Genomic DNA, 27029 nt, shown 5'->3' on the forward strand with positions numbered 1-27029 from the left:
GATATGTATGCTAGAGAATCAACAGGAATGAATTTCCTGCGTCCCGGAGTGACTCGGTGGTGCATATGGTGTGTGTGTGTGTGTGTGTGTAGTGTCGGCATGTGCATAGGAACATGTGCCCATATATGCTGTGGAGACTATTGGCTAATGTCAAGTGACCTCTGGCCTGGCTGGCCAGTGAGCTCTGAGGACCCATCTGCAAGGACAGGATTTGAATTTGCAGGGGTCTCTGCAAACACCACAGCCAGCAAACTGTTGATCATTGAGGAGCAAGAAGGCAACTAGGTTCAGCGTGGCTCGGTAGCTGGTGTTGGTGCAAACTTCAAGATGCTGACCTGCAGTAGGCATATTTAAGCACAGGAAAATTTGGAAAAATAATTTCCTGGCAATAATTAACTCAGTCCCGTGTGCACCACAAAGCTTAAGATATGACTATGTTGAAATTCCTTATAAAGTGCAAGTAACATCGTCTAGAAAGGTGGGCTCTAAAGATTGAGAAAAACAAACTCAAGATGAGGGTCGGAGGGAGGATCCAGCATAGCCTGGCCACACAGATAGCATAAGGGTCGCCAGGCTAATTAACCATATCTGCTTCCAGCCTCCTAAGCAGAAAATAGGTTATACATCTCTCCCTTTGATGTGACAGTCTGTGTGTTAGCATTCCTGGTTCCCTTAGAGCTTATCTATGAACACAGAACCTCGGCACCTCCTACATGATTTGACTGAACTATTGGCCATGCTGGTACATGAGTTATTTGAGGTCTGTGATAAACATAAAATAAACAGATTTCTTTATGAAAAATGACCGCAGGTGTGGTACAGGCATGGTGAACCACACCTGTCATTCAGGGTTTGGAAGGTAGAGGCAGGAAGCCTAGGCTGAAAGATCCTGTCTCAAAAATTCAAAGCAGACAAACATGGGAAACAGTCATCTTTAAAAAGGAAGAAAAGTGGCAGTTTATGTCTCATTACTTCTGGGAAAGGTATTCGTTGGTGTAGTTATTTAGGAAAGCGGGCATTTTCCAGGAAAGATAAGTGTGCACATATGCATTTTAATTATACAGTTTTCCTTGTAGAATTTCCCATTGAAAAATGGCTATGTGTGTGTGCTATAAGCTGTGGAGGGTGTTCATTACAATCTTAACTATGTTAATGATTTCAAAATTCAGAGCCAAGCTGAGTGTTTAGCAGAGTAAACAGAAGCCAAGCATGTGGCCTTGGGATGGCTCAGAAAGTAAGGCTATAAAATTGAAGACCAGTATTCAGTCTCTGGGTCTCACGAAGGAGAAAAAGAGAACTGCTTGCCACAAATTGTCCTCTGTGCTGTGGCATACATATATCTCTATGTGTATATGTATATGTATGTTTGACCGAACTATTGTTCAGTGTTTTATATATATATATATATATACACACACACACACACACGTATATGTATATAACACAAACATATTAAAAAGCACATTATGATATACAATCAAATAAAAGGATACTATACAATATGAACATTGGATAAGAAGCCACAAGGATATAAGTTACCAAAAAAAAAAACCCTATCTTTTACACTGTGAATATATATCATATATATGTGACTAAACAACTCACTTTTCGCCCTGAGACAGGTAGGAAAAGCCTGGAAGCTTACAGTGGCTTCCATTAAAATTCATATCCCTCTGTTTTGAGAATATCTATGGAAATGAAAGCTACCAGCTATTTCTGCCATTTCAGTGTTCACATGTGATTTTTTTTCCAAGTGCCCTGCACAGAAAGTCTCTAAAATATCACATGTACTCTGCTGGCAGGCTGCAAACCAACAGAAAGATGGCTGGGTAAAAAGGAACTCATGCACGCAGAATATTTTTATCTTTAAAAAAAAAAATTACATTCATTCCTGAAATAGAATATTTGGAGAGGAGCTTTTCGTGAATGATGATAGATTGAAGGCTGTATCTAAAAATAGAGCAGCAAGCTTTAATAAATGAAAATTAGGGTCCTAATCAGTGCTTTATGGGCTCGGCACTGATCATGTCACTCACCGCCTCAGTTAACGTGGGCCACGCCTCTTCTAGCTCTGTGATTTGCCTGTTGGGCTGTGATGAGTCCATCAACACCTCACCACCATCACCACCACCCCTGTCCTTACCATCACCACCAGCAACAGCAGCAGCACCACCATCATCAGTACTACTGTCACCATCATCATCATCATCATCATCATCAGTTCCGTTATCAACATCAGCATCTCCTCAGTCAGCATCACTCACATCAGCATCATCAGGACATCACCCAAAGCCCGTGCTTTTCTAGGTTCTGAGATAATGTCTTTATGAAGATCCCACTTGATAGATGCATGATCCTGCCACAGGATCTTTGTCTTACTCTAACTTAACACCCTCTGCCCAGTTCCAGTATTACACCCTGTGGTGGTTTGTATATGCTTGGGCCAGGGAGTGGCACTCTTAGGAGGTGTGGCCTTGTTGGAGTGGGCGTGTCACTGTGGGAGTGGGCTTTAGTACCCTAGTCCTAGCTGCCTGGTAGACAGTCTTCCACTAGCAGCCTTCAGATGAAGAAGATGTAGAACTCTCGGCTCCTCCTGCACCATGCCTGCCTGGATGCTGCCATGCTCCCCACCTTGATGATAACAGGCTGAACCTCTGAACCTGTAAGCCAGCCCCAATTAAATGTTGTCCTTCAAAAGACTTGCATTGGTCATGGTATCCCTTCAACTTGGCTGAGTTTCTTACTGCTGCATGGACAGATACTCAGTCATCTCCATTTATTCGAGAGAAGCTTAACAGTCTATGTAAGCCAAGCGGTACCTATTTCTTTCAAACCTGTATCTCCAGAGTTTGGATCTAGACTTCATGTGTCTGGAGGCACAATAATTATACACCGAGTGCATGTGCCATTCAATTGGCCCAGTAATTCTGTGCTAATACTAGTTACGTTCTGCAGAGTCAAACAACAGAGGCTCAGTGTGTAAATAACTTGACCATATTTGCTCAGCTTGTGAGTAATGGGGACTATAATTCAAAGTCATTGTGTCTGTCACCAGGGCCATTTGCCCGACAGCTCCATTTTGATATCTGTCATTTGCTGCTGCTTAGAGGATCTTCTTTTCATACAATCAAATCATCATTTGTTTAATTCCTTGAATTCACCTTTATAGCACAGAATCATATTCTGTTTAGGATCATTTCTATTTGCATGTTCAAAGGTCTCCCGCCTGCTCGCCCCCATTTTAGCCTGGGTTGCTGCCAGCCCTCTGTAGCTCACTCGAGGCTAGCTCCTGGCATTGTCTAGGCTCTAAAGCTCTGTTGGTATGCAAAAGCTGCAGACCTGTTTCAAGAAGGAAGTGTTCCCAGGCGATCCACAGGGTAGCATTATCTCTGCAATGTATGTAGCATCGTGCCTCGTGGAATGGCGCCTAATGACCTTGGGTCTGAGCAGGTGCTGACATGTGACCCATGCTCATTTGTCACTTTCTACATTGTGAAATGTACCGAAATAACAGGGAAGAGGAAAAAGCAGACGAGGGCCTCTCCTGGATGTCTGGAAACAGTTAGCAATGCATGCAGCATTTACTCTTGTAATTCTCTTTTGTTTGTTCTGGGATACAAGGGCCAGCTTTGAAGTTAAAAATAAAACAACTATTGTTAGAAGCTGAGGTGGTCACCCTTTATAGTGGAGCCTCAGGTCCAGATGAGTCACTGCAAAGACTCCTCCTGGAATCTTTGCAGGGCTGGCCAGTGGGCTGGATAAATGCTGGCGTCCTTAACTGGGCTGTACCAAATCTCTTCCTGGCTCCTTTTGATTTGGTGTAGAGGGGGAGACCCAGGGGCTCACAGGAGCCAGGCAAATTCCACATCACTTAGCCCCAGACAGACCCAGACCAAGCCCCAGCACCCTTGATAGACCCCATTCTTTTTGCCTAGCTAGTCTCCCTCTATACTAGTGGTTCAAAGCCTTCCTAATGCTGTGACCCTTTAATATAATTCCTCATATTGTGGTGACCCCCAGACATAATACTGTCATGTTTGTATCTCATGCCTGTGATTTTGCTATTGTAATGTATATATCTTATATGCAGGATATCTGATTTAAAAAAATGCCCAAGTGGCAAAGACACACAGGTTGAGAACTACTGCCCTGCCCCTTGTTCACCTAGCTGTAGAGCCATCTGTTCCCTGTATGCTGAAACTCATTCTTAGGTCCTGTGTTAGCCGATTGGTTATCAGCAGCCCATGCTCCTTGAGTTACCTGGTTTCTCTATCAGTCACATCTTTGGACCTGGTTTGACTTAGCAGTATTCAGAATGGCTCTGTTAAAGGCTTCATGTTATCTGTTGCTTTTTCGCCTCCTCCCTCTTCCCCCCCTCCTCACTCTCTATATATAGTCATTTGCTGCTGCGTAGAGGATCTTCTTTTCATACAATCAAATCATCATTTGTTTAATTACTTGAATTCACCTTTATAACAAAGAATCATGTTCTGTTTAGGATCATATATATATATATACACATATACATATATATATACACACACATATATATACATATATATCTCATATATGTATGTCTATATAATGTGTGTATATGTATATGCATATGTATATATGTGCATATGTATATATGTGTGTATGTATGTATATGTATGTGTACATATGTATGTCATGTGTATGTATATATAATGTGTGTATATATGTGCATATGTGTATGTGACTATGTGTGTTTTGCCTGCATGACTGGGTATCACCTATATGCAGTGCCAATGGGATCCAGAAGAGGGTTTCAGAACCCTTAAAACCAGAATTACAGATTAGGGTACCATGTGGGTGCTGTGAATCAAAGTTGGGTCCTTTGGAAGAACAGCAAGTGTTCTCAGCTGCTGAGCCACCTGTCTAGTTCTTTTTTTTTTTTTTTTCACTAAGCATTTCTTCACTCTGTATCCCAGACTGCCCTTGAACTCACTACATATTCCAGGTTTCTACTACACGTGGGGTAATCCTCCTGCTTTATACTTAACTTCTCAGTCTCAGACTCACACTCACAAGTGTATGGATAATATGTGTGAGCTACTTCTTTGCCTGTCTATGCTGTTCATGCCTTTCAGGATCCTAGGATACTCAGAAATGAAGTTCTCCATCTTGGCTGGTGTGTGTGTATGTGTGTGTGTATGTTTAAAAAAACCTGTGTTTACTACTTTATATCTTCGGCCTTTGGAGACTTCTATTTTCATCTGGCAATTAAATAAGCCATGGGTTCATTCTACTGTAAAAGTTCAAAATCAAAATAAGTATCTGTCAATCAATCAATCAATCAATCTATGTATCTATAGTAAATATTTTACATTATCAATTCCATTTATTAATAAGATCTTACTAAATCGGAAGCAGGGTCACAGCTTTTCCCTGTGGACTCCCTGACTATGTTAATTTCTGCTATCTCCTGTTCCCTCAGCTCTTCATTGATCTCCCATATGAAGAAGGGAAAATGTTCTTTTATATTTGGTACCTTAACACTGGGGCCCAAGAGGAAACTAGAAACCTCCAGGGGAGGGCTGGAGAGATGGCTCAGTTGGTAAAGTGTTTGACATGCAAGCTTGAGGACCTGAATTTGAGTCCCAGACTCCGTGTGAGGAAGCCAGGTGTGATGGATTATGCTTATAGCCCTGGTGCTTCAGAGGTGGAGAGATGAGGTTCCCTGGAGTTCACTTGCCAGGCAGTGTAGTCTAGTTGGTGAATTCTGGACCTGTGTCAAAGTGAACTGTGACGGAGAGAAACACATGTAAGATTGCCATCAACACACACACACACACACACACACACACACACACACACACACACACTGCCCAAAATGACTCACAGATCATCACAGAATATTGAAAGACAGGATCCTGCCAAAAATACACGCTGGATCTAGTGAACTTTTCCCAGACTCAGGGACTGTGCTAAATGCTCTACAATACTGTTCAGAAGTTCAGGTATAGCCACCCAGTGACTATATTAGCATTTCTTAAAACATAAGTAATGTGAAATACAGGATAGAAGACTGACTCCAGACTCTACTCCACCCACTGTATATGGCTTTTCTGATAATATAAATATATTTTATAAATACATAAAAATATAACTATATACATACATACATACATACATACATACATATTTCACTTAGGAAAAGTGGGTATACAAAACTAAAAAATGAAAAGTCCCACAAGGCCCTGAGGACAGAGTTCATGTCTCTAGTTAGTTTTAACCTGGGATGTATCATTGGAGAGCTGCCTCCATCCCTGGCTGATGCTGTGAGCGTGGTGCTCTGTCAGCTCCAGGCTCTCAGAGCATGCTCTTACATGACCGTCACGGGTCATGTCTCTATAGATGTATATACTTCTAATTTCCACCAGGGAAGACTGCATGGTTTACATAGGTCTCCCAAGTCCTCTACATGTTCAGCATTTAATTCTCTTATAACTTTGCTGTAGTTATGAGTGCCATGGTGGACTTCCTTGAACATACGTCAATTTTGAACATTTCTGGTTATTTATTGTCATGGGTAAATGTCAAGAATGGGAACTGTTGGTATAGAAGTAATCTCTCTCTCTCTCTCTCTCTCTCTCTCTCTCTCTCTGTGTGTGTGTGTGTGTGTGTGTGTGTGTACGCACACGTGTAGGTCAAAAGAACACTTCCAGGAGATGGTTTTCACTTTCCACCTTGTTGAGGCAGGGTTTTTTCCTGTTGCTTCTGCCATGTTGTGTGATTAAGGCTAACTGGCCCGTGAGCTTCTGTCTGACTTGTCTCTCTCTAGCTCTGATATCACTGTAAGGACACTGGGATGTACACCAGCACCATTTTTAAAAGACATGTCTATTTCTTTTCTGTTTATTTGTGTGTGCCTGGGTGTATGGGTGCCACTTGTATTGGAAGCCCATGGAGACCAGAAGAGGGCATTGGATCCTGAGAAGCTAGAGCTACAGGCATTGTATGCAGCATGGTGTGGGTGCTGGGAACAGAGCCTGGGTCTTCTCTAAGGGCAGCTAGTCCTCTTGGTTCTTGCACTATTTATTCAATCCCAACATCTCTGTTTTTATTGTAGATTCTATCCATCAAATTAAAACTAAACAGGGCTGTATAGTAGGTGCCTTTGCTCACTGGACTATCTCACTGCGTACGTAATAGAGGCCATTAGAAGGTTTTGGGTACATGTTATTACATGGATAAATGTTCACATATTTGAGCTCTGGACTGTGATTATAAAACAGAAACAAACGAAAGCAATGGCAATGTGATAACTAATTCTGTCCAAACTTACTCTGCAGCTGGATTAGTGGGTAAAGTGCTTTGCACTGAGTTCCATTCTAGCACCCACATGAAAAAGCTATCTACCTGCAGCCCCAGCTTTCCAGAGAGGCAGGGGCCTCTGGGTTAATGAGAAATCCCATCTCAAATAACAAGGATGTGGGCTGGCTACAGCTCAGCAAACTTGCTTGTTGCCAAAATTGCCAGTCTGAGTTTGAGCTCTAGAAACCATGTGACAGAAGGAAAAGACCTGACACCTGCAAGTTGACCCCTGACATACACATGCCTTAGCACACAAGCAACCCACTCTCCCCTAAATAAATAAAGGTTAAAAAATTAAAAATAAATTACAATTGAAGAGGACACTAGACATTGGCCTCTGACCTCCACATATATTCATATACACCCCCCAGACCTGCACACATATAAGCAGAACATGTGCTCCCATGTACAAATGTATACCTTGCTGTAATTTGCTCTTTTTGATGTGATTTTGAGTGAACTTCGATGATTTTCTTATGTCTATAAGTTTTTTGGTTTTTTGTTTGTTTGTTTTTTCGAGACAGGGTTTCTCTGTGTAGCCCTGGCTGACCTGGAACTCACTCTGTAGACCAGGCTGGCCTCGAACTCAGAAATCCGCCTGCCTCTGCCTCCCGGGTGCTGGGATTAAAGGTATGCGCCACCACGCTCAGTTTATGTTTATAGTTTTATAATTACAGATGGGCATTTATCCAATCCCAGTGAACCAAAGGGGTTCTAGTGACACATCAGAAGCAGCAGCCTCTCCTAGACGGCACAAACATTTTAAATATTTACCTATCTAAAACACTGTGAGTAAAATTCACAGAAAAAATATCTATCAATGATCCCTCAAAAAATATGTAAGACTGTTGCAGGCTAACTATCTGTAAAAACCAAACAAACCTGCACCATTATTAGGAAATGGCATGCTTCCTAAAACACAGGTAGCCAGAGACATGAATAGCTAACTTACAGAAGACATCTAACACAGAATGCTCATGGCTTCTCCCATAGCTGATACTCAGAGGGAGCCTGGACAGACTCAGACATGAGGATGCCTTGTGCTTGTACCCAATGCAGAGCCATTTCCCATATCATTTTTTTTAATACTAATTTTCCCCAGTGGCTGACAGCTGGGTGTACCTGTGAGCTTTATATTCTCTGCTTCGGATCTGTGGTTGGTCATTTCATTTGTGATCTATGCTTTTCACAGTCCCTAACACCTGTTTGTCCTCCCATAGAATGATCTTTTGCCAAACTTTCTGAACTCTCTTTAGCCAATCCATTCCTCCTTGTGTAACCCCTTCATGGAAGGCAAGTTTTCCCAGATGTTGAAGCATCTCTGAAAAACAAACTGGGAAGGGAAGTAAGTGGTCAATCACAGGGTCACTTGGAAAAACCCATAGCCTTTCCATGGCTTTCATCGGAGCACCAGTCTTATTCTTTTTTTTTTTTTTTTAAAGTAAACATTCATGATTGAAAAGGCTTAGAAATGACTTATAGTTTACAGTATAGTGTTTTGGGTTTTTTTTGTTGTTGTTTTTTTTTTTCCTCTGTGCTTCTAAGTATTTTTTTTAATTAGGTATTTTCCCCATTTACATTTCCAATGCTATCCCAAAAGTCCCCCATACCCACCCCCCCCACTCCCCTACCCACCCACTCCCCCTTTTTAGCCCTGGCGTTCCCCTGTACTGGGGCATATAAAGTTTGCAAGTCCAATGGGCCTCTCTTTCCAGTGATGGCCGACTAGGCCATCTTTTGATACATATGCAGCTAGAGACAAGAGCTCCGGGGTACTGGTTAGTTCATATTGTTGTTCCACCTATAGGGTTGCAGTTCCCTTTAGTTCCTTGGGTGCTTTCTCTAGCTCCTCCATTGGGGGCCCTGTGATCCATTCAATAGCTGACTGTGAGCATCCACTTCTGTGTTGGCTAGGCCCCAGCATAGTCTCACAAGAGACAGCTATATCTGGGTCCTTTCAGCAAATTCTTGCTAGTGTATGCAATGGTGTCAGTGTTTGGAAGCTGATTATGGGATGGATCCCTGGATATGGCAATCACTAGATGGTCCATCCTTTCGTCACAGCTCCAAATTTTGTCTCTGTAACTCCTTCCATGGGTGTTTTGTTCCCAATTCTAAGAAGGGGCAAAGTGTCCACACTTTGGTCTTCAGTCTTCTTGAGTTTCATGCGTTTAGCAAATTGTATCTTATATCTTGGGTATCCTAAGTTTCTGGGCTAATATCCACTTATCAGTGAGTACATATTGTGCGAGTTCCTTTGTGATTGGGTTACCTCACTCAGGATGATGCCCTCCAGGTCCATCCATTTGCCTAGGAATTTCATAAATTCATTCTTTTTAATAGCGGAGTAGTAATCCATTGTGCAAATGTACCACATTTTCTGTATCCATTCCTCTGTTAAGGGGCATTAGGGAAAAAACAGTGTTATTCTTATACAATGTTTCTTTTCAGAGGATATGAATGGGTCTCATTGAGTCTTCCGTAGAGGTTTCACAGTGTCTGCTGTAATTGGCAACTTATATTTTCAGCTTATTATTGTTGGGCTGGAGGGAAGTTACTTTGTATCTGTGTGCAAGTTCATGTGTTTGCAGGAACACTTGAGTGCAGGCTGAAGGTCAGCTTTGGATGTTATTCTTTGATCACTGTTGCATTTTGTTTGTTTGTTTTTAAAACAGGCTTTCTCTTTGGTTTGGAGCCTATCAAGTAGACTAGGCTAGCTGTGCAGTGAACCTTGGGGCCCAGCTTATCCGTGCTTTCTACCTCTGTACTTACAAGCATGGATGCTGCTGATCAGAACTTATGTCTTCGAGTTTGCAGGACAGTCCCTTTACTGTGATGTCTCTAAGTTTCCTCCCCATTTCTCTCCACTACCCCCTCACTAGTAACCCAGCCTAGCTTGGAACTCATGCTCTTAGTATACATAGCACTTGGAGTACAGGTGTGTATCGCCATACCTGTTCCTAATGTGTTTTTATGTAGATTTTTTCTGATCCTGAATTTTTATTTAACATCAAATACTTCTCTTTTTCTAGAAGAATCTGACATCTATAGTTTAAGCTTTATTAACACAGCATCAAGCATAGGGCATTCTTTTTAAAAACACTTACTTGCTGTGTGTGTCATAGGGGGATAGAGAGTGTGCATGGCGCTGTAGATATGCAGAGGTCAGGGCACAGCCTGTGGGAGTGGGTTTTCTCCCTCCCCCATATGGGTCCTGGATCCAACCCTGGTCATTAGGCTTGGTGATAGGTTCCTTTACTTGCTAAGCCATCTTGCCAGCCTACATATTCTTACAACTAAAGGTTATCTTTTATATTTGTGGGTTTTTTCCCTGTACTTTTTTTTATATTTTTGGTTGTGAGCCTAGCCTTTAACGGCTGAGCCATCTCTCCAGCCCCCTGTTCTTCTTTTTAAATTTAATTTGGATCATACGCCTAGCCATTCGTTCATGTTCCATTTTGTAAGCCCTGCCTTTCGAAGGGTTTTCTATGTACATACTTATGTTTGTCATATTTTGTACACTTCATATTCTTGTTTTAGTTTCTCAGTTCTTAACTAATTTCTTGAGCTGATCTTTTAAATATTTATGAATAATTAAAAATACATAAGGTTGCTTCTCCTCTCTCTCTCTCTCTCTCTCTCTCTCCCCCCCCTCTCTCTCTCTCCCTCTCTCCTCCCCTCTCTTGCTCTGTCTCTGTCTCTCTCTGTCTCTCTGTCTCTGTCTCTCTGTCTCTCTGTCTCTCTCTCTCTCTCTCTCTCTCACACACACACACACACACACACACATACACACACTGTTTCGGTTTTTCTCAGTCTGCAAATTGTAAACCTCATAAGACCTTACACGTGTTTTGAAGACTTTTTCAATACACAAATTGATTGTAATAACATTTCTGATTGTTCATGGATTGTCTTCTGCTAGGTCACTCATATGGCATTGGGATGTCTTAAACTTCCCAGATGTCCCCACCCACAGCTTCTGGTGGCATTGCATGAGTTCCCATGCAGACGCTGAATACTGCCGAGGTCAGGTTTCTGCTGGCATGTGAGCCATGTCTATCACACCACCTTGTCTAGTACCTCGTTAAAGTTTTATCTGACTACTTTCCCAGTTATTAAAAGCGTATGGCAGAGACCTTCCTTTCTCCGAATCTGGGCTTGCTTTCCTCAGCCTATGTCGTGCCATACCACCTTGGCAGGTCAGATAGTAACTTTTCTTTCTAAGACACCCTTTGTCTGTAAGAAGTTCACCCCTGTTAGATGTTTTAGCTCTTTAATTCTGATTTTAAATGAACATTGTAGCTGTCACCTTCAAGTGCAAAGCGTCCTGGTATCCTCCGTTTGCTCTAATCGTTCTTCCTTGAACTTTTATGTGTTTCTCAAAGATGCTATGGGTCCATTCTTAATTTACAACCCCATCTGGGAGTCTTTCTCTTCTTAAAAGAGAATTAATAACTAGCTTCTGTGTTGACAGATATGTATGGACACCCTGGTATTCTTTGTGCTTTTGTGGTTCCTTGATATTCACATAATTTCCGACGGGGCGCGTGTGTGTGTGTGTGTGTGTGTGTGTGTGTGTGCAGTGTCACAGATCTTGCAGACCTTAACCACTCCTTGTGTAGATGAGGTGCACATTTTTATTCCTCCTTCAACTTTCCCTTCCCCTATAGTGATAAAGGTAGATGCAGAACGTTCCCGATAAGAATTGCCTGGATCTTGTGCAGACTCAGTATAGGTAGACATGGCCGCTGTGAGGTCACAAAGGCAGTGACTGTGCCATGTCAAGAGGACAGCATTTCACAGCTCTTCTCCCCACCCCCATCTCTTACATTCTTTCTTACCCTCTTCCAAGATGGTCTCTGAGCCTTAGAGGGAGAGGCTGATAAACTGATGTCCCATCTACAACTGAGCACGCACAGTTGCTTACTCTCCGCACTTTGAGCAAAATTAAGACAGTTAAAATTCTAGCATGCCTGGGGTTGGGACTCCTTTGGCCTCACTCTTAGCTGAGTAACCATTGGCAGTTGATGACTGTTGGGGTAGGGAGTCATTTTTCTTTGCATGGGTCACAACTGGTAGGTTTTTCTATTCTCCAGGGGTGATATTACCCTCATGGCTACCACAGACTTAGGGGTTTGTTTGACCTTTTTTGAAAAAGAGAGGGCTTGAATTTGGAAGATGTGTTAGGGGCATGAGGGAGATAGAGAAGAAGTAGGGACTGGATATAATCAAGATACCTTATATGTCTATATACTTATATCTGTCTATGGAGAGAGACATATATGTGTCTTTATATATGTCTATCATCCATCTATCTATCTATCTATGTCTGAAATTATGAAAAACTAAATTTTGTAATGTTGAAAAATAAACATTGTTAATATGCACAGATACCCATTTCCATTATTTTTCCTTACGTAGATTGAAGTCTTTGTTCATTTGTCTGCAGTACTGGAATGCAGTGCTCCTTCACTTCAGAAAAGTTTTCTTCGGTTATATCTTTAATGGCTGTTCTTTGGTATACGTTTCCATGACGTCATACATCACAGATGCCTGTGTGCTGGCTTCCTCCTTTGTCTTCTCCTGTGTTAGAGCCTGCCTGATTCTCCCCCTGTGAGTCTTAGAATCATTTTCCCAGTGTGTTTCTCACATTGCTGAGCTGATGTTCCCCCCTCGTGCCCATTTCTTCCCTTCCCACTGGTCCCCATGTCATCAGGGACAGTCACACTCCTCACAACTGACCTTCGAACAAACTTTTTACTAAAAGGTTAACATGTGTGCTTCTAGTCTACTTTCTCTTTAATTTGGCTCATTCACATCCTTTGTCAGTCTTTGATTTTTATATGTTTATTTAAGGCCCACCTTTTGAAGTTGTCTCATGCACATTTTTATATTACCCCTTATTTATCTTCCTGCTCCGATTCCGTAATCCAGTCCGTTGGCCTTCGTTTGCTTCCTCTGCCATTCATGTCCATGCCTGAACTTCCTTCTCCAGTTGTAAGACCTTTTGTGAAATGGTTTCTTGTCTTAATTTCTTGGGACTTTTCTTCTGTCACCGGGCCCTTGCTTGTCCTCATGTTGCCTGTTCTGGGTGGGCCTATGACTGAGTGATGAGAGGGTTTCCTTGACATGAAATTCATTCTCCAATGATCTCCATGCCAGCAGACAATGATTAGGCTGTACTCGATCTCAGCCTAGAGGCTTGCTTCTAAGACCAATAATACAAAAGCCAACAGACAAGCAAGCCCAAGAGGAAGCTGGAGCACTGGACCATCTTTGCTCTTCTCTGTTGTGGGTGATTTCCCGTGGGTGACAGGTGAGATCACCACACAAGGGAGAGCCTTCTGATTCTGAATTTCTCCTGGACCTAGGCTTCTCTGCTTGTTGCCTGAGTAGCTGTTAATGGATTCCTTTGACACACAGCCCTACCATCTAAAGAGACATCCTTCATCATACCTGATAGTCCCAGTACACAGGCTTGATTCTGAAACTTGAGCCACTTAAATGCTGGTGACCCAGACTTCCTCTTGCTTCCCAGTCTTCACCTCACTCTAGACCCCTGCCCTTCCAGCCTGCACTCTTCCAGACTGGGATTACTCTGTTATTCCCCTTCCTGAGATAGAGAATCAAGTATCATGTTTCTGGTCTTGTCTTCTGTGTGATTATTTCTCTGGGCTATGTAACAAAATAGCTTCAGGTTAAGAAGTCTGTGCCCTAGTCATATTCCTGGGGTTCTGAAGTATTCGTAGAAGCTGCACTCGAAGCTCAGAGCTAGGCGTTCATAAAACACAACCAGAGAGGCTTTCAGATTCCCTAAACCATTGATACAATCCCTTGGAATCATGAACTCCTGCAGAACATTTAGCATAGAAAGCAGTCTGTAGAAAGTAAGCCTGTGCCCAGATTGCCAGACACACAACTTTTATTCACGGAAGCCACACCTGTATCGCTGTAATGGTCCCCAGGAGTGTCGTGCCACCCGGCCCAATTAGGTGCGGAAAACATACCAGCCAGCAGCAACCCACTCTGCCCGCAATAATGTTTACGATTCAAAGCGTGGCCTGAGCCACCCTTTGCACTTTTCCTCATGGCCTTTACAGCTGGGTTCTGGTTGTTCAGCAGATAATTGCTTCAGCCCAGAAGCCTCAGCAAACCTCGAAAGGCCCTTGTCTTACTGGGGATGGCAAGAATGCCAGCAGATTTTTTTTTTTAAGGAGACAAAGAACAATAGCATCACATGTCTTTGAGTAAGAGTGAACAAAACAACTCTCTTCACGTCCGAACACAATGCAGTCAAATGACAAAACAAGACGGAGGTCAAGTGCGGGCAGGCAGTGGGAGGGTCATAGGCTTAACAAACCCAGTCAAGGCATATTCAGTGTCTGGTGTTTTCTCTTCTCACTGGTCGAGGGGCAGTTGTTGTTAATAAAAGTGACTTAGAAGAAGAGATGTTGTAGAGCACGAGGTGTCCGTTGCGTGTTTGTGTAAGTGGGGGAGGGGTGCCGCTGACTGGAAAGTCAGGATGGTTCTGGGGCAGAGACAGGGCTGCCAGGGTTGTGCAGAGCAGCTCTCGTGGGGCAGACGCTCCCTAGCCAGGAGGAGTGAGGCACTGCAATCCCTGCCTGTAGAAAGTGGAAGGAGGAGGATAGGACTTGGAGTTCTTCTTCAGATATATAGCAAGACTGAGACCAGTCTAGATTATAGGAGACTCTGTCTCAGCGAACCAAAATAGAAAGCAGAATTTGAACTAAGAAGGGCTGGGACAGGTGACAGATGTAGATGTCAATAGTATTGCCATCGTCCGTTGAAGGGCTGTTATCTACACACCAGGAGGCTCGGAGTCTCCAGCCAGTGCACAGATGATCCAGAAATAGGCCGTGTGAGCTGCATACCTGGGACTAGCCAGGTGAGCTACCGTTTAGCAGCTGGATGTGACAAATGAGGGGAAGAGTCATTACAGATGAAGGCCATGGTTTGTACAAACAAGAGTACTCTTGTTTGAAGGTCTCCTTGTTCCCGACTGGTACATTACTGTACTTCAAGAGTTGGCTTCTGGCAGGTGAACACGGTTGCTGGGGTAGGAGGGCACAGTGGTAGGTGTTTGAAATACTGGATGGAAAATGGTGAGGCTCCTCTGACTGCTGTTAGACTTTGCTGGCATTGCTTTGATATTTGATCTTCGGTTCAGGATTCAACCCTGGGTCTTTCATATGCATTGAGTGCCCCCCTAGCCTTTGAAGGGGGTCTAGGGAATAGCTTGTATCAGGTCCCCATTGCCACCTCCCCATGCTCAGACCTGGGCAGGGGACCTTACAAGAACCTCCCTTTACAAGTTTCTAGCCTAAGAGATCAAGTTTCCATGTGCCATCCATCCCACCGTACCTCTGCTCTTCCAGGTGGGACTGTCCTCCTGATGCCAACCTGGAAAATCTTGAGAGAGGTAGGGGGTTTGTAGAACTGGGTTCTCTGTCCCCCATACTACCTCCTGCTGTGATCCAGAGATACTCTGGGAGGGGCGGGGGGAGCAAGGCCCTTATAAATCCTTTTCTAAAGACTTAGGATGTATTTATCTTGTGTGGAAGCAGGCAAGCACATGCGATGGGGCATGGGGAGAGGGAAAGAACTTGTGGAAACTGGTTCTCTCCTACTATGTGGGTTCCAAGTGATCAAGGTGGTCATTAGGGTGAATGGTAACCACCACTGCCTGCTGAGCCATCTTTCCAGGCCTGCTTTCACTGAATCTCACCTCTAGGTCCCCACATCCCCTTCCCCCACCAAGCTACCTCTTTAGCCTACTTAATACTCTGGTTACTCTAACTCGTTCTACCTCCTGACTGGTTGCTCATATCCTCACCTATACCTTTAATTCCCACCCCCACTTCTCCATGCCCCCCACACCTATCTAAACTTTAGCCATAGCACATATATTTGATGTTTTAGAGGGGTAAAGCCTTTTGAGGTAGGGCCTCACTCTAACCCAGGCTGACTTGAAACTCACTATGCAGTCCAGGCTGACCCAAAACTCAAATTGATCTTCTTCCTACTTGGGCTTGCAGATTGTCTGGATCACTGATGTGAGCCACCATTCCTGGCTCATTTATACTTGGTTTTGAAAATTGGACCTTTGAATGAAACCTGGGTCAGCCATAGGTTTTTGCAAACTACCCCTCTTATGGTGGGTACTGAGGGAGCTGTGTGTTTCTCTCCCTCCTTGGTTACCTGCTTACCTCAACACCTGTCTTCCCTTACTTACCTGGCAGGCAGGGGGCAGGGATGCCATCCATGATCAAGGGATTATGTTTTCTACCGCTCTCTGGCAGTCAGTGTTAATTAAGGCTTTGTATACTCTACCTAGGGATCGTTAGCAGTTCTGACTTGAAAATTTGTAGCTGGCTCAAACTGGGTTCTGGGATGAATGGATGGCACTATATCTATCTGTACTGTTGAACTATCTATCCTTAGGCAATGGACTGCAGGGAGAAGAGAGAGGAGAAAGACAGAATTAGGGTTTTAGGTAGGATTTAGCAGGAGAACAATACTCAGAGCTGCCTGTAGGGGGCGCATGGCTGTGGGGTGGACCCCAGCTCGCAGGCATTCCAGAACTGCTATAATAGGGTTGTCCCTCTTGAACTAGATTTGATTCTGAGGGGGGGGGGGTGCAGAGCCTTAGCAGAAGTGGTTAGTCTATTCCCTCGGCTGCTGTGATTCCCTGCACTCGGGCTCTTCGACCTCCCGAGAGTGGCCCTTAAGATGATGTGGCCGGCCAGGATGTATCATTATCTCCTAACGGGTACACTGACGACACCGCACCACATCCTCACCTCTTCTAATTTGTAAGTGAGTAACGCACGCTCAGGCGCTGTCTGGAACATGTACCTGGTTGGTGATTTCAAAGCATCTCTGTCCAGAAGGCAGGCTTTAACACGCACTGAAACAGGCCTTTTGAAAGTAGAGAGCATGGCTTTCCCTGTTTACCTATTCAGAACATCCACTGCTGCCTGATGCCAGAAAGGAAAGGAAAGCTTTTGATGCGTTGCTTTAAAAATTAAAGGGTTTAAAAGTAGCCTTTTTTTCTTTTTAAGGAGGCAAACAATGAGTGAAGTGTATTCCTAAGAAGACAATAGGGTGATTTAAGACTGTTAATGGCTTGGGAGGACCCGAGGGGTAGAGAGGAATTAGGAAAGGGGCTTTAGGGGGCCCCTTTGGGGAAAGGGAGAAGTTCTCCAAGGTAAACTTCACTTTCCCCTTTAGTCTGCATAAAACAGAGGGTGCCCATCCATCCACTGGGGCCAAAATAGACCTGTGGGAGGTGCGTTCCACTTTGCCTTACACTGAGCACACGGAAGGCATTTCTCTGTGGGGGTAACAGGACCTTAATTCCCTTGGCACGGATTGGGGAAAGCTGTAAGATGTTCAAGATCCCTGAAATGCATGAGGACCTGCTACTCGGCGAGTAGATTCCACCTGCAAACAAAACAAAACAAAGCAAAACAAAACAAAGCAAAAAACATTTTTTTTTTTTTAACTAGCATTGCCTGTGAGTTGCAAACAGGTGGGCATTAAGCAACTGGCCAGTTCTCTGTTTGTGTCCTGGTCTAAGGTCGGAATGAGGGTAAAAGGATGGTTTTCATCAATGTTATTGGAAGAATAGGAATAAGCCAGAAGCCTCAGGGAGTCTTGCCCTACCCCCTGGACTGTGTCCTAAAGGCACACGTCTCTCTTACTGTGGGATCAGAAAGATTCAGCGTGAGTCTTTTGCTCTCTGTTCCTCCTAGGGGTGATATATTAATATTCCGTTTAGTATCAAGGTGGAGGGATTTTACCCCCTTTGTGATCTCAACAACTCCCCTCACTTTGTCTGATGCTCTAAATCTTATCTCGTCTGCCCTGAAATTTTCAGCTTTCCAGATTGTATGGAGACATCACAGAAAGGCAAATACAGGGGCCAATAGATCCATCCCCAAGATGAGTCATTTTATAAGCAGCAAAAGGTATGCTGTGGTCTCCGGGTCTCACTCACTTCAGCCCTCCGAAGAACGGCTGCCATGTCACTCTGCTTGGCACGTGCATTCAGGCTGGATAGAGGCTGTTTCTTGATTTCGTAGCTTAGAGGTGATTCAGCTTGCGAAGTGCTTCAAGGCCATGACTCTCATTCATTTCCTCCAGACAAACACTTGTTGTTGAATGAAGAGTGACTTTGATTTTAAAAAAACACCACCCAAGCATAAAACACTGGCGGCTTGCAGATAGCAATTTTTTGATTTGCTCTCCTAAAGGAACTTCATTAGCAAACTCTCGTGAATCTTGAACCTCCAGGAGAATAATCCCTGCCTTTGTTGGGAGTTTTAAATTTAGAATAATCAGACAATAGTGAGACATTCTGTTCAAAGCCTTCCTTCTAGGCTACCCATTTATTATACCCACTCTTAAGAGCAGATGGATTTGATTAGTGAGGAACATTCACTCGGGGGATTTTTTTTTTTTTTTTTTTTGCATAGCTAATACCAGGGAGACATTTTCTAAAAGTTGTGTCTGCTGCCTAATACTATTAGATGGGCAACTTTTAATTATCTGTGTTAATGTAGCGTAATCAGCGGTGTGGGTACTCTGGAATCACTTCCGTTGGCGTTGGGGATCACTGTAAGATGCCTTTTGTTTTTTGTGTGGTTTTGCTTAGATATGAAAATGGCACTGCATTCTTTGTGGGTGCCGTTCACCCAGGCAGAACGGAGACCAGATAGGAAGGGTCAGCTGGCTTCCTAAGATGTGTTGCTGATAGCACTCGGCATGTGTCATGCAGGGCTATGAATGGAGGTTCAAGTATGTCATTAGTATGTGTGCACATGCCTGTGTGTGTGTGTGTGTGTGTGTGTGTGTGTGTGTGCATATGTGTGGAGGCCAGAGTTCAACTTCAAGAAGCATCCCTCAAGACACCCTCCACTTTACTTTTTGAGACAATGTCTCTATGTGGCTTGGAAACTTGCCACCAGTCTATGCTGGTTAACCTTCAAGGTGCCCCAGTGTTAGGGTTATAAGAACACCATCCCAGCTGGCTCTAAAGGCATGTTTTAAGCTTGGGCTCTGGAGATGGAACTCAGAACCTCATGCTTGCAAGGCAAGTATTTTACAAACTGGGCTACCTTTCCAGTCCTATTGACCTCGGTTATTGGTAGAAAATAACCATGATTCATTTACTACAGTTTCATAAGAAAAAAACAAAACAAAACAAAACAAAAAAACAAATCATACCATTACATTGAAGATGTCCAGGTATGGCGTGATATTCATTTTGAAAGTTGTTTTGCTTTTGAGACAGGGTCTTAATACACATCTTCTAGTGCCCTTTAAACTCTCAGTGATCCCCCTGCCTCAGGAGGAGGGGTTTACAGACATGTACTATCCTGCTCTGCTAAAGTTTCCTAAAAGTGAATCGGTTTATTTACTACTCCAGTGACATTTAGCAATGAACGCTGTCATTTCAGTGATTCCCCAAAGTGTGCCCCCCTGTGAAATGTCACCGAGAAGGAGAAGAGTCCATATCTGGACTTGCTAATACTTAGAAAGAATGCCATCTTTCAGTGTGACAGCTGTTTTTGCTTATTATTAAAAGACATCAGCTGTCCTTTACCAATTAAGCTTGTGTGTTTGTGTGGTGTCTGTGTGTGTGTGTGTGTGTGTGTGTGTGTGTGTGTAGGCCAAAGATGCACCTCAGGTATTGGTCCTCAGAGTCTGTATGACTTGTGTTTTGAGATGGAGTCTCTCATTGGTCCCTGGGGCCGGCTGAAGCTCAGGACTTTCTCTGCTACCCCAGCACATATGTGTCAGCATGTCCAGCTTCTTATGTGGGTGCTAGAGATCAAACTGGGGTTCTTGTGATTGCCTAGCAAACAGGCTACCAACTGAGCTAGCCCTTTAGGCCCACGGTTCATTTCTAACATAAGAAATGGCCATGGGGAGCTTCACATAGAAGCCTTCAGAGTGCTGGGTCTCCTCGATGTCAAAACATATTTCTTTCTATATCAACTAACCGTGAGGCCTTTCATGTCTGCCTTGATCCATCCTCTCTGTGTGCCCTCCTGCTGAGTGATCGGTGAGACTGACGGCTTAGCACCTTACAGGCAACGATGACTGGCCGCTGAAAGCTAGAGAAGTGTGGGGTGCTAATGCATTACGCATCCTTGGCTTTGAGATTGGGTAGAACGGGGACAGTCTTGTTAGGTGGGTGGACACTTAGGAACCTTTGGCCTTGCCTGATCCCCTCCGCTGCAGCTGTCCCTGTGCATGGCTCTGCCATGGCTGTGCTGACACACCAATACCTCCTCTTCCTCATCTGCACAGCAAGCGAGGGAGAGAAGGGGGTGTGGCTCCAGAGTAGAGGCCAGTTTCTCTGCTGGACAACCTTGCAGCTAGATGGCAAGTAGAGGTCCTCCCACCTGGTTTGTGAGCTATCACAGGGCCCCATTTTGCTGGCCTGTAACCATAGGCTTTGTTTTCAGACCTGCTCTGAGTAGCCAGTTGAGAGCAGAGACACTACCACGCATGGTTTTATTCTGTTTTCTTATTCTATTTTGAGGCAGGATCCCTAGGCCAGGCTACGTAGCCAAAAGGTGACCTTGAACTTGCCAGGTGCTGGGATTCTTGCTGTGTGTCCCCTTGCAGAGTTTATATCTATGGTCCTGGGGATGGAACTCGGGCTGTCTTGCAAGCTAGAGAAGTACTCTGGACCATGGACTTCTATTTATATAACTGAGCCCAGCTCAATGCTAACCTTCTCCACGGGCATCAATGTCTCATTTAATGACTAATGAACCCAAGAAGCAAGGCAGTGAGCAGTTATCTCTGCTAGAGGAATGCATATATTTATTTTGAATATTCGAGTGTTCCATTCTGAGGAACCGGAGAGGGGATACTGAGAGAGAGAGAGAGAGAGAGAGAGAGATCAAGGGAGGTAGGAGAAAAGGAGGAGAACCTAAGGGAGAGGAGAGGAAGGAGAACAAGACAAAAGGAAGTCACAGCATCTAACTATGGAGGTCCAGGTAGCCTGAGTCATCAGAAGGTCGTCTTGTAGCTACGCCACAGTGATTACCAGTCCCTACAACCTGTGCTGAGCGAGCTCCATGGCATGTTTTACCAAGTGCAGCCATTCCACACTCGGCTCTTGGCTGCTCAGTACTCTAACACAGCTCAGAACCTAGTGTAGCGGCGTCTCTTTGCTGTCCTGGCCCAGAGGCATGCACCTCCCCACTTAGTCAAACGCAATGCTGTGTTGGGAGCCCACGTAGTTCCCATAGGGCCTTCTTTCCCACTGTGGATTTCACAACACTACTGATAGCATTCAGGGATATGCTTTCTCTTGTGTTGAAAATAGTACTGTGCAGCTTGTTGGAGACCTGCAGTGGTCTCAGAGGTGGGAAGCGTTCTTTGAGCATGTGAGGTAATATTTTCCTGGATGGGCACAGCTGCCACAACGGTGGCGAGGAAAATGGGTGGCCTGTACATGTGTGTATCTTCTGTTACAAAGCCTAAACAAATTGTCTTCTTTCCACTTAGAGATGCTTATAAACCCCAGTTTGCTTCCCTTGCCTCTGGCAGAGAAGAACAGAAGCCCCGCATCTGTCAGACTGCTGTCCCAGAATGGCTGTGTTCTTCTGCTGTGGGCAAGGCTAACAGGATAGGAAGTGGGATGTCATAAGAGCATCTAGTCTGCCACACCCGCCCCTCATAGATGAATGAAGGCAAGGATGGCCAATCAAGGAGTACAGGCAGTTTGATGTCAATGAGACCCGGCTCATTGGCCCAGCTTGTCCCAACATCTCCCTTGCGAGAAGAGTTCATAACAAATGCTTAGCTATTTGGTGAGCAGGCCTGGCCTGTGGCAGGCAGGGCCCTTGATGAAGAATTTTTAGGCTTGTATTGTCTTTGTAAAGAGATCCCCTATTACAAAGGCGGCTGGTGGGTTTGATACAGTCTCCAAAAGGTAATTGGGTGGGAAGTGGGTTCTGACCTCATTTTCCATGAGTTCAGATAGGAAGGGAGGAAGCTAATTAGCTACTTATTAAGCACTTCAGCAAACGCCCATAACTCTCCCCCTCCCCAAACAGTCCTGTCACTGGATAATAAACCAACATATATAAACAACTTTATATATCATACTGGACAACAAAGTCATTTGTCAATGGAATTTTGTACTTGTGGAATATAGGTGTACTTAACCAGGATCTTTATACAACCCTGTCTCAAGCCTCCTTTACAGTATGGTGACTTTAATGTTCTTGCTAGCTTGAGACACGAAAACACAGACCCCTTCTTCCGCCATATGTTCCCATGCACTAATACCAGACAGTAAATACCATTGTAAGGTGGCTTTCACTTCTTTTAAGACAGGGTCTCATATATCCCAGGCTGGTCTCTAACTTACCATGTAGTAATGGATGAGTTTGATCTTTTCATGCTCCTGCCTCCACTTCTCTGGCACTGGGGATCCAGGTGTACGCACCACCACGGCTGTTACATGTGATGCTGGAGATTAAGCCCAGAGCTTCGTATAAGCTAGGAAAACACTCTGCCAAATGTGTTACTTCTGCCCCCGGGTGGCTTTTAAAATCACATTTTTTAAATAGAAAATAGACAAGGCAATTAAAGCTTCCCTCGCCAGGAAGGAAGAGCTCGCCAGGTAATGCCTACCTGGGCTCCAGTTTACTAACCTATAAAGTGCAAACAAAATAAAGGCTTGCGGTCCAGCAAGATGGCTCAGCAGATGAAGTTGTCTTTAACCCAAGCATGGCTTCCTACATTAGATTCCAGCCACCCATGTAGGGAGCGGAGAGAACCAACTGCTGCAAATAGTCCTCTGCACTCCACACATAGGCACACCAAGATAAGCAAATGAACAAGTGAATGAGTGCATAAGTAAATAAATACATTTTAAACAACCACAAAAAAATAAGATCTCCCTTAATGTAACACAATATGAGGACCTACACAGAGGTGACGTCACTGGTAACTACCAAGAAACGCCAAGCTTGCTTTTCTTAGTTTCTCTCAGCACCCAGTTTTCCAGAAATATCCCCTGTTCCTGCAGAATTATTAATTAGCCATTTCTCCCCTGACCATGATACTATGATTAGGGCTCCAGGCAAAAGAGGACCAAGGTGGAGAGGGGGACTCAGAATCACAAGGAAGACCACTTAAGTGTTCTGGCCGTATAAACAGATGGAGGGACGGTTAGATGATTTATGTTGATGAGTGCGGATGGTGACCAGTGAATCTCGTCTAGCTAAACCTTTATCTACTATCTCAGACTTAGACCCAGCCAAGTCCACCAGTACCTGGAGGAGCCCTGTAAAAATAGCCCACTTGGGGATTGCTCTTTAAACCAGCATCAAAGGCTTAGGAACCTTACCTTCTAACCTCGATCTTATGCAGAGGGAAGATTTTTTTTTTTTCCCATGAAGCCTATGCCCAGCCAAACATACTTACAAGGTCTTTACTTTAGCATTTCTAAAATAAAACCCAAAGTGTTTTTCTCATCTAATCTGGATCACTGTTTAGCTTCTCTCTAATAATGAAAACATAAAGAAATGCCTCAATTTTTCATCATTTCATTTTTATTACTATAGAATATTCATACACACACACATACACACACACATACACACACACACACACAGTGGGCAGTATTGGCCCTAGAACTTCACGTGTCTTAGAACACTCCTTTATTTATTTTGTTATTTATTTATATGTCTTGGTTTAGTTTGGTGGTTATTGAGGTAGCATATAACCCAGGCTGTCTTGGAACCTATGTTGTGACTTAAAATATCCTTAAGCCTCTGATCTCTCTGCCCCTGCCTTTTCTGCGTTGGGATTCCACACCCAAACCCCCATATTAGAATATCCTTTGGCACCACCTTAAGAACTGAATGACTGAGAAACAGAGCCATGTGGGACCTACAAAATCCTCACTTTCACCTCCAATCCAAATCATCAGCTAATGTCACTTTTCAAGGTGGTAAAATAGACCTCTCCTGGCAAGTAACCCACTCACCAGTGGTGAATGACATGGAAACTCACTACTGTGAGAAAAAAGGACATCGTGGATGCTCAAAACTTCCCCTCAGCAAACAAATCCACCAGCTGCAGATGGGGCACATCTTCTTGAATCTGAAATGACCGGTCAGTTTGAAAACAAAAGTGGTTTACTGCCAGGAGGAATGAAAATTGATATATTCATTTTGGGAACTACTCTGATGCTATCGTGGAATAGTGTGTGTTCACATACTCCCAGGCTGAACCCCAGGGAAATGTGTGCTTGTGTGTATCACTTGCAGTAGACATAGTGTGTTTCTAACAGGGGAAAAAATGGAAGCTGAAAAAAAATGTGGAAGTCCATCAATAGAAGATATATATATACATACATATATATATATATACACACACACATATATATATACACACATATATATATATATATACACACACATATATATATGCATACACACACATACACACACACACACACACACATATATTTTCACACTGAGAAACTGTTAAAAGAAAAACTGACATGAGTTAAATTTAACAAAGTTTAGTTAAGCGAGGAAAAAAGGTTCTAGAACCGGGCAGCATTCCAGAACAAAGACGGGTTGGAAGGCTCCGCCCTACCACATTTACAGGTTATATTAATAGCCCCAGAAAAGGAAGTGACAAGCAGACAGGAGGTGATTGGCTATAGTTGCCGTTGGCCTTCTGTAGACATGGTCTGATCAGCTGGAAGTCAATGATTGGCTAAATCTCGACTCTTGTGATTGGCTGAGCCTTGGATGCTTGGTTGTGTGCCTATACTCTACTCTTAGAATAGATTATAACTTGTTTATATATCAAGTTAGGGATACAGTTGTACCATGCGCAAAGGCTGTGTTGGGCCAGATTTTGCCACCCTAGTGCAAAGCCAAGTTGAAGCCAAACGGATTCTGTTTAGCAACACAATGGAATCAAATAGAGGGAAAGTGAGCAAACTCGAGTTTCTCTAAAACACAACTCCGGTAAATCTCAACAAAAACATGGTGGGGGTCTAGATACGAGAGTCTGCGAAGAGCATGATAGAATTACTTACTGGATCTTAGGAGCTGAGGGTAACCCTCAGTTGGTAGGGTTCATGCCTAGTGTTCCTGAAGCCCTATAATCCAGATAGACTGGAACACGTCAGTCATCTCAGCATGCAGGGTGTAGAACCTGGAGAATGACGTAAGCATAGGGACATTTAGGCAGTAAGTTAGGGATCAGCCTGGGCTACATGAGAACCGGTTGTTATTAAAAAACAAACAAACAAACAAACACACAAAACCTAAAATCATATAAATCACAATAAATGGGATGAGCCCATCAGCAGGGTGGTAGGTAAGGTCCCTGGCAGCCCTTTGTGCTGAAATTCAAAGGTGATATATTTGCTATAGACATTCTTTGTCAGGCTTCAAATTTTGTACAGGACAAATAGTTTTAAAGTTCTAGCATAAGTCAGAGTCTTCCCTGGGTGTTTTTCTGTCTATTGGGTTTAACGGTCCCTTGTGTGTATGTGTGTGTGCATATATGTATGTGCATGTGTGCACATGTTTGAGTGTACATGTATGCATGAGCCTGCATGAGGAAAGAGGTCCAACTCCGGATGCTGTCCTTTGGGAGTTATCAACCTTGCTCTCTGAGAAAGGGTCTGTGGTTAGCTGAGCACTAGCCGAGGGATCTGCTGGTCTCTGCCTCCCCTGCACTGAGATGATAACCATGCACCATGCCTGACTTTTTTTTAAAGTGGTTTCTGAGGGTAGAGCTTAAGTCCTCCTGTAATTGCCCAGCAAGCACTTTACCAACTGAGCAGTCTTCCTGGCCCTCATCATTTTTGGTTCATAGGCAGCATCTGGAGATCACACAGGAACAGTGAGAAGCTTTGACCCCACAGGGAAGCCCCCAGGTTCATTGCTGGGAAAGAGCTCACAGGGAGATGCTGACACCAGGAGCTCCATGGAGTGGGCTGCGTAGGACAGCCACATTGCCTTTATTCCTGCTTAAAGCCTAGGAAATCTTGCAGTGTGGATGAAAGAGAATCCGCCAGAGCAGGCTCTGTGACCTCTCAGAAAAATGTGTATTTATTGTCCCAACAGTGACTAATGCTTCCGAGGTCATTTGCCAAAGATGTTATTATGAAAAGCGTTTTCCTTGGCAACCCACTGTTCTTTTTTTTTTTTTTTTTTTTTTTTTTTTTTTCAACATGAAGCCTTCAGAGCCGGTGAGGTGGGAGCTGGCATGGACACAGTGATGTCAGAGGTACACAGGCAGGCGGATTGTCACAGGCTCAGCACTTTAGTCTTAGACAAATTCAAGGTGGGTGAGAACTCAGGGTGTGGGAGAATGAGGGCTACAATCAAACTGGAGATGGAGGCCAGGGCCAGAAGAGCTGCCTACCTGAAATGCAGACCAGCATCTGAAGGAAGGGCCAACAGCAGGTTAGTTTTCCTCACTCACCTGGCCTACCAGGTCACAGCAATCTATAGTTCTGGTCTCAGGGCATCCAGCGCCCTCTTCTGACTTCTGCAGGCACTGCATACACATATAAGGCACATACATACATGCAGGCAAACACTCATGCATAAAATAAAAATAAGTAAACCTTTAAAAAGAGAAGAATTTTAACCCAAAAGTTC

General features: G+C 43.9%; 1 protein-coding gene across 10 annotated transcripts in view; it reads left to right on the forward strand.

The window, feature by feature from the left end:
- The window catches only part of Atxn1 (ataxin 1), a 405898-nt gene that overhangs the window by 141483 nt on the left and 237386 nt on the right, over positions 1-27029 (forward strand). Inside the window, exon 4 of one of the 10 annotated variants that reach the window (XM_029468383.2) lies at positions 26603-26652. The exons of the other annotated variants lie outside the window; for them this stretch is intronic. The gene's annotated coding sequence lies outside the window, so the exon portion shown is untranslated. The remainder of the gene's footprint in view (positions 1-26602; positions 26653-27029) is intronic. 10 annotated transcript variants of the gene reach the window in all.

The sequence above is a fragment of the Mus caroli genome, unplaced genomic scaffold, assembly GCF_978045245.1.
Source record: "Mus caroli unplaced genomic scaffold, Mus_caroli_1 scaffold_15, whole genome shotgun sequence".
In the NCBI taxonomy this organism is placed as follows: domain Eukaryota; kingdom Metazoa; phylum Chordata; class Mammalia; order Rodentia; family Muridae; genus Mus; species Mus caroli.